Source organism: Hyperolius riggenbachi, chromosome 4, assembly GCF_040937935.1.
Source record: "Hyperolius riggenbachi isolate aHypRig1 chromosome 4, aHypRig1.pri, whole genome shotgun sequence".
Lineage (NCBI taxonomy): Eukaryota > Metazoa > Chordata > Amphibia > Anura > Hyperoliidae > Hyperolius > Hyperolius riggenbachi.
In genome coordinates, this window is record NC_090649.1 from 177,694,461 (window position 1) to 177,709,936 (window position 15,476).

The 15,476-nt window shown below is 49.1% G+C and overlaps 1 protein-coding gene across 8 annotated transcripts in view; it reads left to right on the plus strand.

The window, feature by feature from the left end:
* Window positions 1-454: 454 nt before the first annotated feature.
* Window positions 455-15,476, plus strand: part of ECT2 (epithelial cell transforming 2) — a 270,409-nt gene continuing 255,387 nt past the window's right edge. For 6 of the 8 annotated variants that reach the window (XR_011031390.1, XR_011031388.1, XR_011031389.1 and 3 more), the window contains exon 1: window positions 455-559. The gene's annotated coding sequence lies outside the window, so the exon portion shown is untranslated. Of the gene's footprint in view, window positions 560-7,602; window positions 7,694-15,476 lie in introns of all 8 variants that reach the window. The other 2 variants (XM_068281041.1, XM_068281042.1) reach the window with 1 other exon arrangement.

Below are 15,476 nucleotides of genomic sequence, written 5' to 3' on the forward strand. Positions count from 1 at the left end.
TGCCCTATATCTGCATTCTGTAAAATATTAATCAACATGGCGGAACGGTGTGGATTGAAGCCAGTGAAGAACCACCGTAAGGAAACAGAAGCCACAGCGCTCCCCCAGCAGCGCACCTGCCGCTATACATGGCTGCCAAAGGCACGCCACGCTGCGGGTGAAAGATAAACACTGCTAGCCAATCAGCAGCCGGGCAGCTCTGCCGTCACTAGACGCCGCAAGCCCCGTCAGTCCCAGCTATTCCTAGCCTTCCGTTACCATCCAATCGTTCAAACTAACAACCCTCCAATTAGAATCCGTATGACGTGATCCCAGGAGACTGAGATGGAGGGAGGTAGCCAATCACCAGGCGCATAGGAGACGGCTAGACGCGCCTCGGCCAATGACAGCTCCGCTGACATCTGTCTCTCTGTCGTCCAATCAGAAGAGCCCTTATGTTTTGGCTCGAGTTTTGAATGCAGTTGATGGCAGCTTTGGGAGGAAGGTGATCCGTATAGAGCGCAACGGAGTCGCCTGTTCACGCCGGCTGCTGGGCCAGGTGTGCCGCGGATCTGGAGAGGTAATTCCACTTCCTCCTGGTTGGCACTGCGGTGTGACAGACACGGACGAGAGGGGCCCCATTGTATTGTAGGGGAGGCTAGCACTCTGTTCTCTTTCTAGTATCCGAGTATGTGGTTGGATTTATTAATATAAAACTTGATCCCAGGCCGATTATAAGCAGTGGAATAATCGGCTATGACCCTGGCATGTTTTTATTGCAATCTGTGTCCCTAATGGGATTGTATATTCTAAACGCTTGTGTCTGCAATCTCAATCACTTGTAGGAAAATGTTAATGTGTGCATCACATCTGATCCTGGAAGTGAGTGTTGTGTTAGCAAATGAAAGCCATTAGCTGCCAATCAGTTAGCTGGCAGCTTATTTAAAGCCAATCTGAAAATACATTTATCATATAATGATTTGTATGTGTAGTACAGCTAAGAAATTGAAGAAAGTAGCACTGATATAAGTCTCATGTTGTTTCCAGTACATGAACAGTTAAAGGACCCCCAAGTGAGTGCAAAAAGAGCATCTCTGAGCACTCTGATCCAACTTGGGTCGGCTACAGTACTGTTTTCTGAAGCACTTATCTAGAGTGACCATATTTTTGTGGGTCCAACCTGGGGGGGGGGGCGGCGCGCTCAGCGCGCCGCGGCGAAAAGTGGGAAGGAGTGAGGAGCACGCAGCGGCGAAGACTGGGGGAGGGGGGCTGCGGCGCGCGCCGTGCTGAAAAATGGGCGTGGCCATGACATTGTATGGGCGGAGCTAACGTAATGATGTAACAGCGAGGCATAAGAAAGCAGTGTTTACGCCATGATGTGGACAAACGAGACTTTGTATCATGGGTGTGCAGAAACTGTGTGATGCTAATAGTATACCGTAACCACAAAGCAGCAAACATAGCCATCTATGACCATTAAATAATAAATGCAGTAACAGTTACCCCGGACACCAGAAAATAAACGCAATAGGCAACATGTCAGTATAAAATAAATGCAATGCGGGCAACATGTCAGTACAAAATAAACGCACTGCGGGCAAACATTTCACCAGAAAAGAAACGCACTGCGGCCAAACATTTCACCAGAAAAGAAACGCACTGCGGCCAAACATTTCACCAGAAAAGAAACGCACTGCGGCCAAACATTTCACCAGAAAAGAAACGCACTGCGGCCAAACATTTCACCAGAAAAGAAACGCACTGCGGGCAAACATTTCGCCAGAAAAGAAACGCACTGCGGGCAAACATTTCGCCAGAAAAGAAACGCACTGCGGGCAAACATTTCGCCAGAAAAGAAACGCACTGCGGGCAAACATTTCGCCAGAAAAGAAACGCACTGCGGGCAAACATTTCGCCAGAAAAGAAACGCACTGCGGGCAAACATTTCACCAGAAAAGAAACGCACTGCGGGCAAACATTTCACCAGAAAAGAAACGCACTGCGGCCAAACATTTCACCAGAAAAGAAACGCACTGCGGCCAAACATTTCACCAGAAAAGAAACGCAATGCGGCAAACATTTCGCCAGAAAAGAAACGCACTGCGGGCAAACATTTCGCCAGAAAAGAAACAATGCGGGCAAACATTTCACCTGGAAAAGAAACAATGCGGGCAAACATTTCACCTGGAAAAGAAACAAACAATGCGGGCAAACATTTCACCTGGAAAAGAAACAAACAATGCGGGCAAACATTTCACCTGGAAAAGAAACAATGCGGGCAAACATTTCACCTGGAAAAGAAACAATGCGGGCAAACATTTCACCTGGAAAAGAAACAATGCGGGCAAACATTTCACCTGGAAAAGAAAGCATTTACTCACCTGGCAGAAGTGTCCGGCCTCTGGCGCGCTGCTCCGTCCCGGGACCGTCTTCCTCCTCCTGCTCTTCTCTCCCGCGCTGACAGGGCTACGGCAAGATGGCGCCCGAAGCCCTGTACTAGTGACACAAATAGGTCTCCAGTACAGGGCTTCGGCAGCCATCTTGCCGTAGCCCTGCTCGCCTGCCGGTGTCGGAAACAGACACCGGAAGAGGAGGCTGGAGCGGGGCTGCGGGCAATGAACTGGCACGGCGTCTATAGACGCCGCTGCCAGTTCATTGAGGAGAGAGTGGCCAGAGTCCCGAGGCCGGGACGTCCTGCTGCTGAAAGCGGGACGTTTCCCGGCACCTCATTAAGCCTGGGACAGCGGACCCCGAATCCGGGACGTGTCCCGGGCAATCCGGGACGTCTGGTCACTCTAACTTATCTCAACCTGTCTCTCAACATTTCTTGTTTTACAGAGAACCCGAGGTGGATTTGCCAAATCTTAATAGGACACAGAGACATGTTCTGTGCACAATTGCATGCCTCTGTGTCCTTCTGTTGTTGCCGCCAGTCCCCCCTGTGCTCTGCTGTCCCCCTGAAAAATAGCGCCAGGCTAGCGACAATCTGCTTGTGGCTAGCTTGCTGTTTACCTGGCATGTGTCAATCACCCTGCGCCTCCCCTGCAGGGAGGGGACCCTGATCATTTGAAGGGACCTTGAGCAGAAGCCGTGGGTATGCATGTAAGCATACCCATGGCTAGTAAAGAGGGCACACTTGCCAGCCCCTTCAGTAAGTGCTCCTTCTCCCTGGGTGGCTGCTATAAATTACAGTAAAAACAAGCGTCACTGAAGCAAGGTTGCTTCTTCTGGAACAGGAAGCCTGAGCCGCGTGTGCAGGCTTCCTGGCTTCTCCGTCTGCCATGCGAAATAATGCGCGGCAGAGGGAGGGGGAAGAAGCCAGGAAGTCTGTGCATGCGCAGAGACAACGCGACTTGTCTCCAGTTACGCTTGTTTCTAAGTAATTTATAGCGGCCACCCGAGGAGAAGGACGGTTACTAAAGGGGCCGGTGAGTGTCCCCTCTTTATTAAAAAGCCGTGGGTATGCATATAAGCTTCTGCTAAGGGTCCCTTTTACATACAGAGTGTAATTTTGTAAACTGCAAATATTAGAGAAGAATACAACGTTATAAAAAAAAAAGCTATATAACTGAGAATAAAAATGACTTTTCTTTGCTACTAATTTTCTATTAACTATCCGTACTACACATACGGTTCATTATAAAGTTTTGGCTTTTTTCCCCCGCTTCCGTGTCACTATAATGAGCTCAGCAACAAGCTACACTTAACTACAACAACATCATTTGTAGAATTCAGAAAGCATTAGGTGTTAGTAGTTCAGGTACAACGTAGGTTATTATGGAATATTCCCATCAGCACATTAGAAGTGCGGAGTGACCGATCCATGAGTCATAACACGATGCATGCAGTGCATTAACAGTGGCAGTGAAGCATACTTTCTAGGCACTACATGCTTCATTGTATGCTTTGCTCTGCATGCATTATGCATGATGCAACTTTTCCCCTCCGGTGTGTTGCATTCCTGTTTTTACATAATGAGATTATTATAAAGCGGCAACATATTCTGTGGATAATTATTATTGACATATTTGATGAACGTGTTGGGCTACTTTCACACTGGTGCTGTGCCTCAGACAATATAATCACGATGCTAACGCTATGCAATTACCTGTGTATTGTAATGTTGTATTTATATTGTGGTAGCAGTGGGGTGGAATCTATCAGCATAATGCAGTGCGGTGCTGCATAATATGCCTGTTAACAGTTGCAGTGTAGTACACTTTGTATGAACTGGATGCTTCACACTGCACATATGAGTGGTGCAACTTTCCCCTCCATTGGGATCTTGTTTTTTACAGGGAACGTAATGCCACAGTGTGACAGTAACATAAAGGTGCTCGTACATCAGATCATGTGGCAGTTTGACCATGAGACAAACCTCTCTCTGATCATACCTGATCAGAGAGAGATCGGTTACCTGTCTATACACCCCAGACAGATTCCCGATAGATTTCAACATGAAATCTATCAGGAGTCGGCCTAGCGACACTGCCTGCCGAGCATGATTTTCAGCCTCCACCACTGTTGCCGCTGTGCCTGCAGTTACTGTTAGTGCCTGTACCGTGTTGTGCATGTGTTGTTGCACATACGTGCCTGGTGATACGGTCACTTGCGGTAACAGGGCGATGGTGGAGGTGGCTGGGAGTCACAGTGGACAGGTAAGAATTTTACAGAGCATGGGCACCTGGGAAGGGGGGAAGAGAGAGATCGGCTATCGTGTAAATTGGAAATTGTGATCTTGCATGCTGTTACTGCCACACACCTGTTTAAGCGCATGCAACTGAGATTTTCCAGTACGTCCGATCGAAACATTGACCGGGCAGGCATGTTGTACTTCTGGTTTTTTGTATTTTTTATTTAAAATCTGAAGTCATGAGGTAACACTTGTTAAACCAGATCCCTCAGTATGGTTGAGGGTTACCTGGTTTTGTCTTCTTATCATAGACTTATGTGTTTTATCTACCTGGGATATTTACAGGAATAAGAAGTAGTGAGTCACTCAGGGGCCACTCTTGCAGGCTTATTTAACAAGGCAAAGGGCAAAGTGGTAAATAACAAGAACATGTTGGCATTCAGCACAATTGAGGTAGCTGTGGCTGTGATCCACAGGCTTGTAAATGTGTATGTTGTTCATCCTGTTTATAATGACAACTTGGGGAAGAGACAGGTGAACTGCTCTACTTGAGAAATGGTTTTGCAGTTAGATGACATCCAGTATCTGTTGTTCAGCTTCCTTTGCCAGCTCATTGGACAATACATCACTTCTATATCATTCATTAATTGACCGTAGTGTATAAAGGTGGCAAAAATAGCTGATCTAGGAAGTAATCTGTTGATGTGATATATTTGTGGCAGCCAGTGATTGCTGCGATGCTTTTGAGCGACCCTTTATTATGCTCGATCGATTTCCACACTCGATTCCAATGGCGTTTTTTTTTTTTTTTTTTTTTTATTTATTTATTTATTTATTTATTTGCATTGTCTTCAATGATGAATCGAGCGGCGAAACAATCTTGCCGGAGATCGGACATGTCCGAAATTATCTATCGAGCCATATAAATGGCTTAGAATCAAGCCGTGTATTCCCAGCATTAGGTTCACACTGGGATGCTTGGCAATCTTGCATGTATTTTCACACACAGGTTTTTGGAAACACAGGCTTGTTAGCGAAAAACATTATTGATTTATTTACAGCAGCATGTTGAAAAATATAGAGTGAATGTCCCTTATCTAATTAACTGCAGCGATATCCAGGGACCCCGCATGTGCGCCACTAGTGTCCAGTATGCTGGGGTCACCAATGTTGTGTGAACACAGAGCACGTGCACCACTAGTGTACAGTAAAAGAGGAAGTATACAACTTGGACTACGGAGGACCTGGCGGTGTTGACAGGCGGCCAGTGTCCCTGGATATCGCTGCGGCTGAAGAACGTGCTGGGAAGCAGGACCCGGAGCGAGAGGGAGAAGATTGTGACTGCAGGAGCAGGGAATACAGCTTCCCTGCACACCCTGCATAGGTTTAATCCGTATCTTTAGAATAGAACGCACCCATTTTTACCCCCCAAGTTGTGTCGTCTGAAAAATATGGCAATTTTCTTTATGAAACTTATGTTAAGTACTTTCTTACTTGGTGGGAGCTTTAAGTCAATGGAAACTGTTTTTTTTTTTTTTGTTTTTTTTTCTTTCAAAAAGCCAGATACTTGCCTAGGGAGAGGGAGCGCTCTGGTTACCATAGAGCCTTCCCTCTCCTCCCCCGGTGCCCGTTCAAGCGCTGGCTCCTCCATAGCAGTATCTGACTAAATTAGTCTAATGCTCTCTGCTGAAGGGAGGCTTCGGAAGTCTTTGTGATCCCGAGTGCCCCCGAAGTTGGGCTGCTCCATAATGCGCGACTGCCCTCTTGCCCACTAGGCTTGCACAGTGTGCAGCTTGCCTGTCCAGAAGACTTCCGGAGTCCCCTGCGGCAGGGGATTTAAACTGGGCAGCCAGCGCTGCACTGATAGGAAGCGGGAGACGAGAGGGAAGGCTCATTAAGACCCAGAGCCTTCCCTCTCCTTGGGTAAGGATCTTTTTTTTTTTTTTTTTTTTTTTTTTTTTTTTTGGGGGGGGGGGGGGGGGGGGTTGTGAAGACTCCCATTCTCTCCCTCTAGTCCGTCTGCTCCTTCCATGTCGTTCCGGTCCCCTTCTCTGTGCTGCTATGATGTCTTCAAGCCAGCTGGGTTGCAGGCCATTGCCATGCACTGTTTTTGGGCTACATACCTTCTCCATCGTGCTCCCGTGGCTGAGAGAAGTTTGCTTAAGAGAACCCAAGGTGGGTTTGAAGAATATTATCTGCATACAGAGGCTGGATCTGCCTATACAGCCCAGCCTCTGTTGCTATCCCAAACCTCCCTAAGGTCCCCCTGCTCTCTGCAATCCCTCATAAATCACAGCCACGCTGCTGACAGCTTGTCAGAGCTGGCTGTGTTTATCTCTATAGTGTCAGTCTCCGCTGCTCCCCGCCTCCTGCAGAACTCCGGTCCCCGCCTGCATCTCTTCCCTCTCTGCTGATTGGAGGGAAGGGACTGGGGCAGGGACTGGAGCTATGCAGGAGGCGGGGAACAGCTGAGACTGACACTACAGATGTAAACACAGCCTCACAGCACGGCTGTGATTTATGAGGGATTGCAGAGTGCAGGGGGACCTTAGTGGGGTTTGGGATAGCAACAGAGGCTGGGCTGTATAGGCAGATCCAGCCTCTGTATGCAGATAACATTCTTTAAACACACCTCGGGTTCTCTTTAAGCCCAATTCCAATGTTAACTGTGCATGCACAGGACGTTATTTGGTGGTGTGGGGCTGGCACTGCGCATGCGCATTAGTCCGTGATTTAGACTAGTTTGTTTTACGGGGGTTGACAGTGGCTCAACGGAGGAGACCAGGGGCCATATGCAATTCACTTTTTCACTTGAGTTTTCTCCTAGGTATTATTGTTAAACTTATCTATAAAATGCCTTTTAAACCACCAGTAAGCAAGAAAGTACTCAATATAATTTTGATAGTACTCTTTTACCTATTTTTTGGTACTTTTTCAATTGTAGAGTGCTAGAAAGTTAAATTAATAGAAAATGAAAAATTATCTCCTAGGAGAAAACGCAGGTGAAAAAGTTAATTTAATATGGGCCCAGGAGAACGTCTAAGGAGCAGATGGACTACAGGCGGCTGGAAGAAGCCGCAGGTAAGTAGACATAATTTACTCCAGTTCATCTCAGGTATGCTTTAAAACCTTTAAAGTATCTCTTTAGAGAAAAGTTAATAGGATATGGGCCAATGTCTGAAATGCTGTTACTGGCTGTATGAATTTAAATTGTGTGCGTAGTCTGAAGCACAACCCATTGACTTGCATGGGGTGTGCATACGTTTGTCTCCCATTATGGAAAAAAGGGTGCAAACTTGGCCAAGTTTGAACCCTGCCTTCCAGTTAGTCCATCCATGGTCTGCTTGGTATATACTGTCCTATGCAGAGAACAGAGGGAGGAAAGCAAGAGGCTCCTTGCAGTTCCTGGGAACAAAGCAGTCAGCTGAACAAATCTGCCATAATCCATGTTTTGAAGGTTGTAGAAGATATGATTTCTGTACTCATGCATTGACAGCTGAAGTGGTGATAAACAATTTCAGCTGTCATATGTTTGATGTCTGGACACAACTTTTTATTTACAGTATAATTTTGTTATAATAAACTCTGGTATAGTTAACATTCGGGCACAGTAAACTACCTCGCCAGGTCCCGGCCAATCTCCATTATAAGTTTATCAGAGGAACGCCTGGTATCAGGACCGGATTTACCATAAGGGACTGTAGGCACGTGCCTACAGGCGCCTGAGGATGGAAAGGCGACTTATTCACCTCTAGTGCCTCCCTCCCTCCTGTTCTATGCAGGTTACTTACCCAGCTCTTGGCATTCTAGAACCAGAATCGGTTTTATTTCGCAAAGTACAGCAGAACTATACTCGGAATTGTTTTTGGTACACGTGGCATACATAGTATGAGGACAGACGCACAACACATACACTTTAGCAATTAATGCAAATTATGAATTGCAGTCGTGGTATAGATATGACCTTCTCAAATAACAGTCCCAGATCATCAGTTCATCAGTTAGTGAGTGAGACCCTCTGTGCGGGTACAGTCCAATAACACTATACTGATAGTAGTAGGGATAATAATGATGGTGATAATAGCAATCAAAGACAGTGAACCCCCAACCGGACCATGGGCAGTGAGAACCAGGGCGGGCAGCGGCGGGAGTAGGCTGACCGGCCCCGCTGGGGCATGCTAGCAGGCGGGCCTAGGGGGAAGGTTGGTTTTAAGTAGCCGAACTGCTTGGGGGAAGGTGTTCTTCTGCCTGGTGGTTTTGGATGGTAAGGTCCTGTAGCGGCGGCCCAGCGGGAGGAGCTCAAAGTACCGTCTGCCTGGGTGGGAGGGGTCACGGGAGCTCTTAATCATCCTATTGGAGTGGAGGAGATCAAGAGGTGGAAGAGGAGACCCGATGATCTTCTCTGCGTCAATTATGACTCTCTGCAATTTGTGCTTGTCGCTGGCCGTTGCCCCCGTGTACCAGACAATGACTGAGGAGCAGAGGATGGATTCTGTGGTGGCAGTATAGAAGCAGTTTCCGGGGCATGCCGAATCTTTTCAGTTTGTGCAGGAAGAACAGCCTCTACTGGGATTTCTTCTGAACTTTGGTGGTGTTTTGCCCCCATTTCAGGTTGTTCGTGAGTCGTTCAGAGGAACCGTACAGATGACACCCTAGAGACTTTGGTTCCCCCGATGAGGATAGGTGGGAGGGTTCCTCCTGAAGTCTACGACTAGTTCGACTGTCTTTGCTGCGTTGAGTACAAGGTTGTTGCTGCACCAGTTGCAGACGCGCTCGACTTCGCTGCGGTATTCATGCTCCCCGTTGTTGCCAATTAGGCCGATGATAGTGGTGTCGTCCGCAAATTTGATGACTTTCACAGAGTCAACAGAAGAGGTGCAATTGTTGGTATAGAGGGCGAACAGTAATGGAGACAAAACGCAGCCTTGTGGAGTCCCTATATTGGTGGTTCTGACGGTGGAGTAGCAGTTGCCCAGCTTCACCTGTTGAGTTCTGTTTGTCAGGAAGTGTTTGATCCATGCTCGAAGGGTGGGATTTACTCCGAGCTACGTCAGATTTGTGAGTAGGATATCTGGGCAGATTGTGTTGAACGCTGAGCTAAAATCCAGAAACAGGATCCTAGCGTAGGAGGCAGGGTTGTCTAGGTGCTCCGTGACGTATGCCATGCTGGCATTGATGGCGTCCTGCCTGGATCTCTTCGCCCTATAAGCAAACTAGAGTGGGTTAAGGTGGGCGTCCGTGAACCTCTTCAGGTGGGCAAGGACCAGCCGTTCGAGGAGCTTCATGATAGAGGTTAGGGCCACCGGTCGGAAGTTGTTGTGCTCTGTGCTGCCTGTTTTTTTGGACCGGTACAATTGTGGACCGCTTAAAGCAGGAGGGGACTGTGCCGTCCGAGAGTGACTGCTTGAATAAGGAGAGCACAGGAGCTAATTGATCGGCACAGGTTCTCAGGCAGATCGACGACACTCCATCCGGTCCAGAAGACTTCCTGGGGTTCAGCTTACGGAGGAGCCTGAGTACCTCGGTTTCATGGACGGCAATGGGGGCCATGGCAGCGAGTTCACCTGAGGGAGGGGTCACTTTGGCCATGGCTGTTTGGTCTGCGTGCTGGTTGGGTAGTCGCTCAAACCTGCAGTAGAACTCATTGAGCTCCTCCGCCAGACGAAGGCTGGGGGTCGCAGGTTGAGGGATGGGTTTGAACTTCGTGGCCGCTCTCAGGCCCTTCCATACTTCCCGAGTGCTGTTTGACTGGAGGCAGAGCCCCAGCTTCTCGGAGTAAGACCTCTTTGCTGATCGCAGCTCTCTTTTCAGGGCGTACCTGGCCTCCCTGTACTCCTCAGATGAGCCAGACCTGTGCACTTCCTCCTTGAGTTTCCGGAATTGGCGGAGCTTGTTGTTGAACCAAGGCTTGTTATTGGGGAAGATCCTGAAAGCCTTGGATGGAATAAACGTCTCCTCGCAGAAGTTAATGTAGGAGGTGACATTAACGGCCCATTCATCAAGGGAGGGTGCCTCCAGGGTCGACCAGTCGGTGGTGTCAAAGCAAGCTTGGAGCTCCTGTTTTGCCTCGGCTGTTCATTTTTTGATGGTGGGCTTAGAGGTCTCCAGAAGCCTCCTGTAAGTGGGGATCAGATGGATTGTGTTATGATCGAAGTTTCCCGGGGGGCACCTTGGATGGCCTTGTAAGCGTTCTTATGGACCGTGTAGCAGTGGTCCAGGGTGTTATGATTTCTGGTTGGGCAGGTTATGTGCTGCTTGTAGCGGGGCATCTCATGTCGTAGGTTCGCCTTGTTAGTCGCCCAGGATGATAAACAGGGCCTCCGGGAGGGCAGTTTCCCACCGTGAGATACAGTCCCTGAGGGTTTGCAAGGCAGTCTTGAAGCATGCGTCGGGAGGGATGTAGACCCCAACGAGGACAAGGGAAGAGAACTCCCTGGGGGAGTACTGAGGCCTGCAGTTTATTGCCAGAACCTCGACATCAGGGGTGCAGGTTTTGTTGAGTGGTGATGTTGGAGCACCAGGAGGTGTTGATATAAAAGCAGATGCCCCCCCCCCCTCTCAATTTCCCAGAGAGGGCTACGTCGCGGTCTGCTCTGAGGAGGTTGTAGCCTGGTACATGTAGGGAGTTGTCGGGGGTGCTGTCGCTCAGCCAGGTCTCAGTGAAACAGAGTACAGGGGTGTTTTCGCTGAGCTGTGGTTTGCTGCCGAGTAGGAGGAGCAGCTCGTCCTGTTTGTTGGGGAGGGAGCGGACGTTTGCTAGGATGGCAAGGACGGGGGAGCGTAGACCTTTCCTTTTTGAGTCGGACCTGGGCCCCAGCCCGCCTTCCTCTGTGTCGGCGTTTGTTCGGAGCTCGCTTGGAGGCGAGGTACTTGGCGTGGGCGGTGACAGCATCCCGCAGGGCGGGGCCCCATGAAGGCTTGGGGGTGTCCAGGGGTTCCCATTTAAGGAGGGCCTCTCTGGAAAGGGTGGCAATGTTATGTGGCCGATCTATGCCCATGGTACAAGTGGCCCAGTAGGAGGTGGTACAGGGTACTGGCGGGGGGCTGGTTCTCCCACTCTGTATGACCCAAATGGTTTTCCGGCGGGCAGACAGGCCAGGTACAGGACAGTGGATGGCACGGGCTGGTCGCGTGGGGCAAGACAGCGGGGCCCCGCCTCATCACTAGTCCAGTGGTGGATCACGGGGAGCCAGGCAGAGGGCACAGCCAGGCCGGGTAGTGAGTCGCAGGACACAGCCGGGACGGGTCACAGGATAGACCGATTTGGCACCAGGCAGACGCAGCATCGTGTTTGGTCTAAGTGGATGGTGTGGCGCAGCACAGCACAGTATAGGGCACAGACAGGAGGTATAGCAGGCCGCAGATAGGTGGTGTAGCAGGCGGCACAGCACAGTAAGGGTGGTAGGAGGTATGGCAGGCAGCAGATTGAAGGTAGCAAGCAGCACAGCCAGATAGGTGGTATGAGGCCGAGCTTCTACAGGCAGTGAGCAGGACAGTGGGTACCCACAGGAAGTGAAACTGGGACTCACCATGGATGGCACAATGTAGCCCCTGGCAGAATCCGCAGCCGCTGAGGGTAGTACGTCCAGAAGGGGGTGGCTGGTCCTGGGGGCCACAGGTCCTGGATGCTAATCTATGGTCCCGGCCAAACGATTGCACAGGCAGAATCCTCATGGGCTGCTGGCGAGATGCTGCCCCGAGGTTGCTGGATGGGGTTTTGCCTACCGGGCCACGTGGGATCGGCGGAGGAGGTTTTTTTTTTTTTCTGCGGGAGGATGGGAGGCAGACCGGGAGTTGCAGTGTAGAGGCAGTCCTCCTCATGAGCTGCGTCAGGAGCGGAGGTCCGGGTGATGCGGTAGCTAGGAGCGGAGCAGAGGTCCGGGGATGCGGCAGCTGGGAGTGGAGCGGAGGTCCGGAATGCCAGCGGCAGACTGCGGGGTCCGACGGAACAGCGGTGGGCCGGAGCCAGGAGCAGAGACCAGAGTGGTGACGACAGTCTGGGCCTGAGGATCGGCGTGGGACCACGTTGAGTCCGGTGTGCCGGGTGAGTAACCGCTGGAAACTACGCTACCTCTAACAGCAGGGAAGCGCTAATCTACACACGACTAACTCTAATCTACTGAAATCTACTCATATCTTAACTAACAGTTAAAAAACTATTTAAAACTCTATCTGAAACTATGTGAAGCTGCAAATGAGCAAGAGAAGGGAGGGGGGAAAAGAGTCAGGAAGGATATGATGTCAGCATTAACTTGGCAAAATGGCCATTGCCTGCAATAGGATTTTCTGCTTTTCCTTTATAAAATTGACAGGAATCATTACGTGGATAGCACAATACATCTGTTATGTAAGTAGAAGTAGTATTTATCTACTTATATGTTTTTTTATTACTAGGTTAGCATGGGTGTCACTTGTTCTTTAATACTGAGGAAACCTCTAACTGCCTAATGCTAAGGGACACCTGTAGCTATGATGGGCAAGGGTAGTAAGGGAGAAGTGACAGCTGGGCCAGGCAGCACAATTGGGTGCAGTCCGGAGGGGATTTGTAGGTGCATGGAGGACAAGATCTAGGGTGCCAGGACATCTGCGCCTATAGGCACTTGTGATGTAAATCCGGGCCCGCCTAGTATAGTAAACTGATATAATAAAATTTCTGTTATAGTAAACATGTTTTTTTGGCCCCTACTCGACGTTCTCTGCACGGCTGCTCTTTAGGCTGGTTGAAATTGAGTTGATGCCTGATAACATTTGTAAGACTAGAAGAATGGCACTGGCGCTGGATATACAGTAATAAACAAATAAGCAGCCTGGGGGAAATGAGGAATAATGTGAATGCAAACAGGGGATGCAGCGTTACCACTTCATGTTGCAATCACACCCACGGGATTGTACGCACTCCCGGTGATCTCTTTCCTTATTAGCGATGATGTTCCTGGTAGCATATGGAGTGCAGTACAGGCTACTTTTCAATTGTAGCCAAAGTAAGAAAGGAGCGGCACACCACTGGCTGCAAAAGTTGCTTGTATTGTGGAACAGACGCTACACGTTACGGACACGCAGGTCTTTCATCAGGTGTCTAACGAGCAATCGGGTCAAGACCTGGAACCGGCTTATACCCAGGAGTGTACTACCTGGGAGTTGCTTTTCGTGGAATTCTTTGTCGAGGCTACATCGGGGGTTTTGTCACGTTGTCGTCCATCCTGATATCATGAGCTGTTACTGCTGCACACCCGATCAAAAACATTAGCCTGGCATCTTGCTGCATGTCCAGTCGATACATGCCACAAATTTTGACCCAAATTTGGTTGTATTGTTGATAGGGCATGCTGTTGGTGGCACCGATTCTCCTTCGATTATAATCAAATCGTCAATTGGCTGCCAAGTTGCTAGATGTTTGGCCACAGCAACTGTATATAGGATTGATATCTCCATGCACACCTGCTAACCAAACACAATAAAAATTCACTGACTGAAAGTAGTTCAGCGAGTGTCAATTCATCTCATTTTCTGAGGAGTTCTCATGTCACTTCTTATAGATAACATTGTGACATGAACATATTTAATGCACCAGTGTAGCACCAGGAGCATGTGCCTGTGCTGAGCACAATCTGCTTCTTTTTTTTTTTTTTTTTTTTTTTTTTACTTACTTACTCACCTCCAGTGAATGAGCAACTTAACCTGCTGAGCGGTCTGGACGAGCTCCGCTCGTCCAGTACCGCCGGAGCCTGCCGCTCAGGCCCTGCTGGGTCGATTTGGCTCAAATAAAAAGCAGTACACGCAGCCGGCACTTTGCCAGCCGCGTGTGCTACCTGATCGCCGCTGCAGCGCGGCGATCCGCCGCATGCAGCGGCGAAAGAGGGTCCCCCCATTCGCCTGAGCCCAGCGTAGCCGGAACAAAAAGTTCCGGCCAGCGCTAAGGGCTGGATCGGAGGCGGCTGACGTCCATGACGTCACTCCGCTCGTCGCCATGGCGACGAGGTAAGCGAAACACGGAAGGCCGCTCATTGCGGCCTTCCGTGTTACTTCTGGCCGCCGGAGGCGATCAGAAGAACGCATCCGGAGCGCCCTCTAGTGGGCTTTCATGCAGCCAACTTTCAGTTGGCTGCATGAAATAGTTTTTTTTTTTTTTTTTTATTAAAAAAAAAAACCCTCCCGCAGCCTCCCTGGCGATCTTAATAGAACGCCAGGGAGGTTAACTATACGGATTGCTTAGGAAAGTCCATTCTAGGAGATTCCACCACCACTGCAGCCAAAGAGATCAGCAGTGCTGCCAGGCAACTGTTATTGTTTAAAAGGAAACATCCATATCTCTCTGTTTAGGTTCCCTTTAAACAATACAAATTGCCTGGCTGTCCTGCTGATCTGCCTGTAATACTTTTAGCAATATACTCTGAGCAAGCATGCAGATCAGGTGCTCTGACTGAAGTCTGGCTAGATTAGCTGCATGCTTGCTTCAGGTGTCATTTATATTCTGCAGCCAATGAAGAGTAAGTGCCAGGCGGAAGCATCCATGTCCCTCTCACTTCAGGTTACCTTAAAGAAGCGTCAGGCAGGAAAGTGGGGCATTGTTGCATTGCAGCGAGCAGTACAAAGCTTGTGGGTGCTGCGGGGAAAAGACACATGGGAGTACATCTCTCCTAAGATCAGATTTGGCATGATCAATGTCAGGTATTTGATTAGCTACCATATCTATCAGTCTGTTTAGCCTCCATATAGCAGGGCTTCCAAAGTCTTTTTTTTTTTTTTTCTTTTTTTTTTTACTACTAAAATATTTAGTTGCACCACTCCGACACATACAAAGATAAACACTCCTTCAAGCCTATGAGCATTTCAGTGCATGTTTTTCACCCTTCTCTTTTCATAA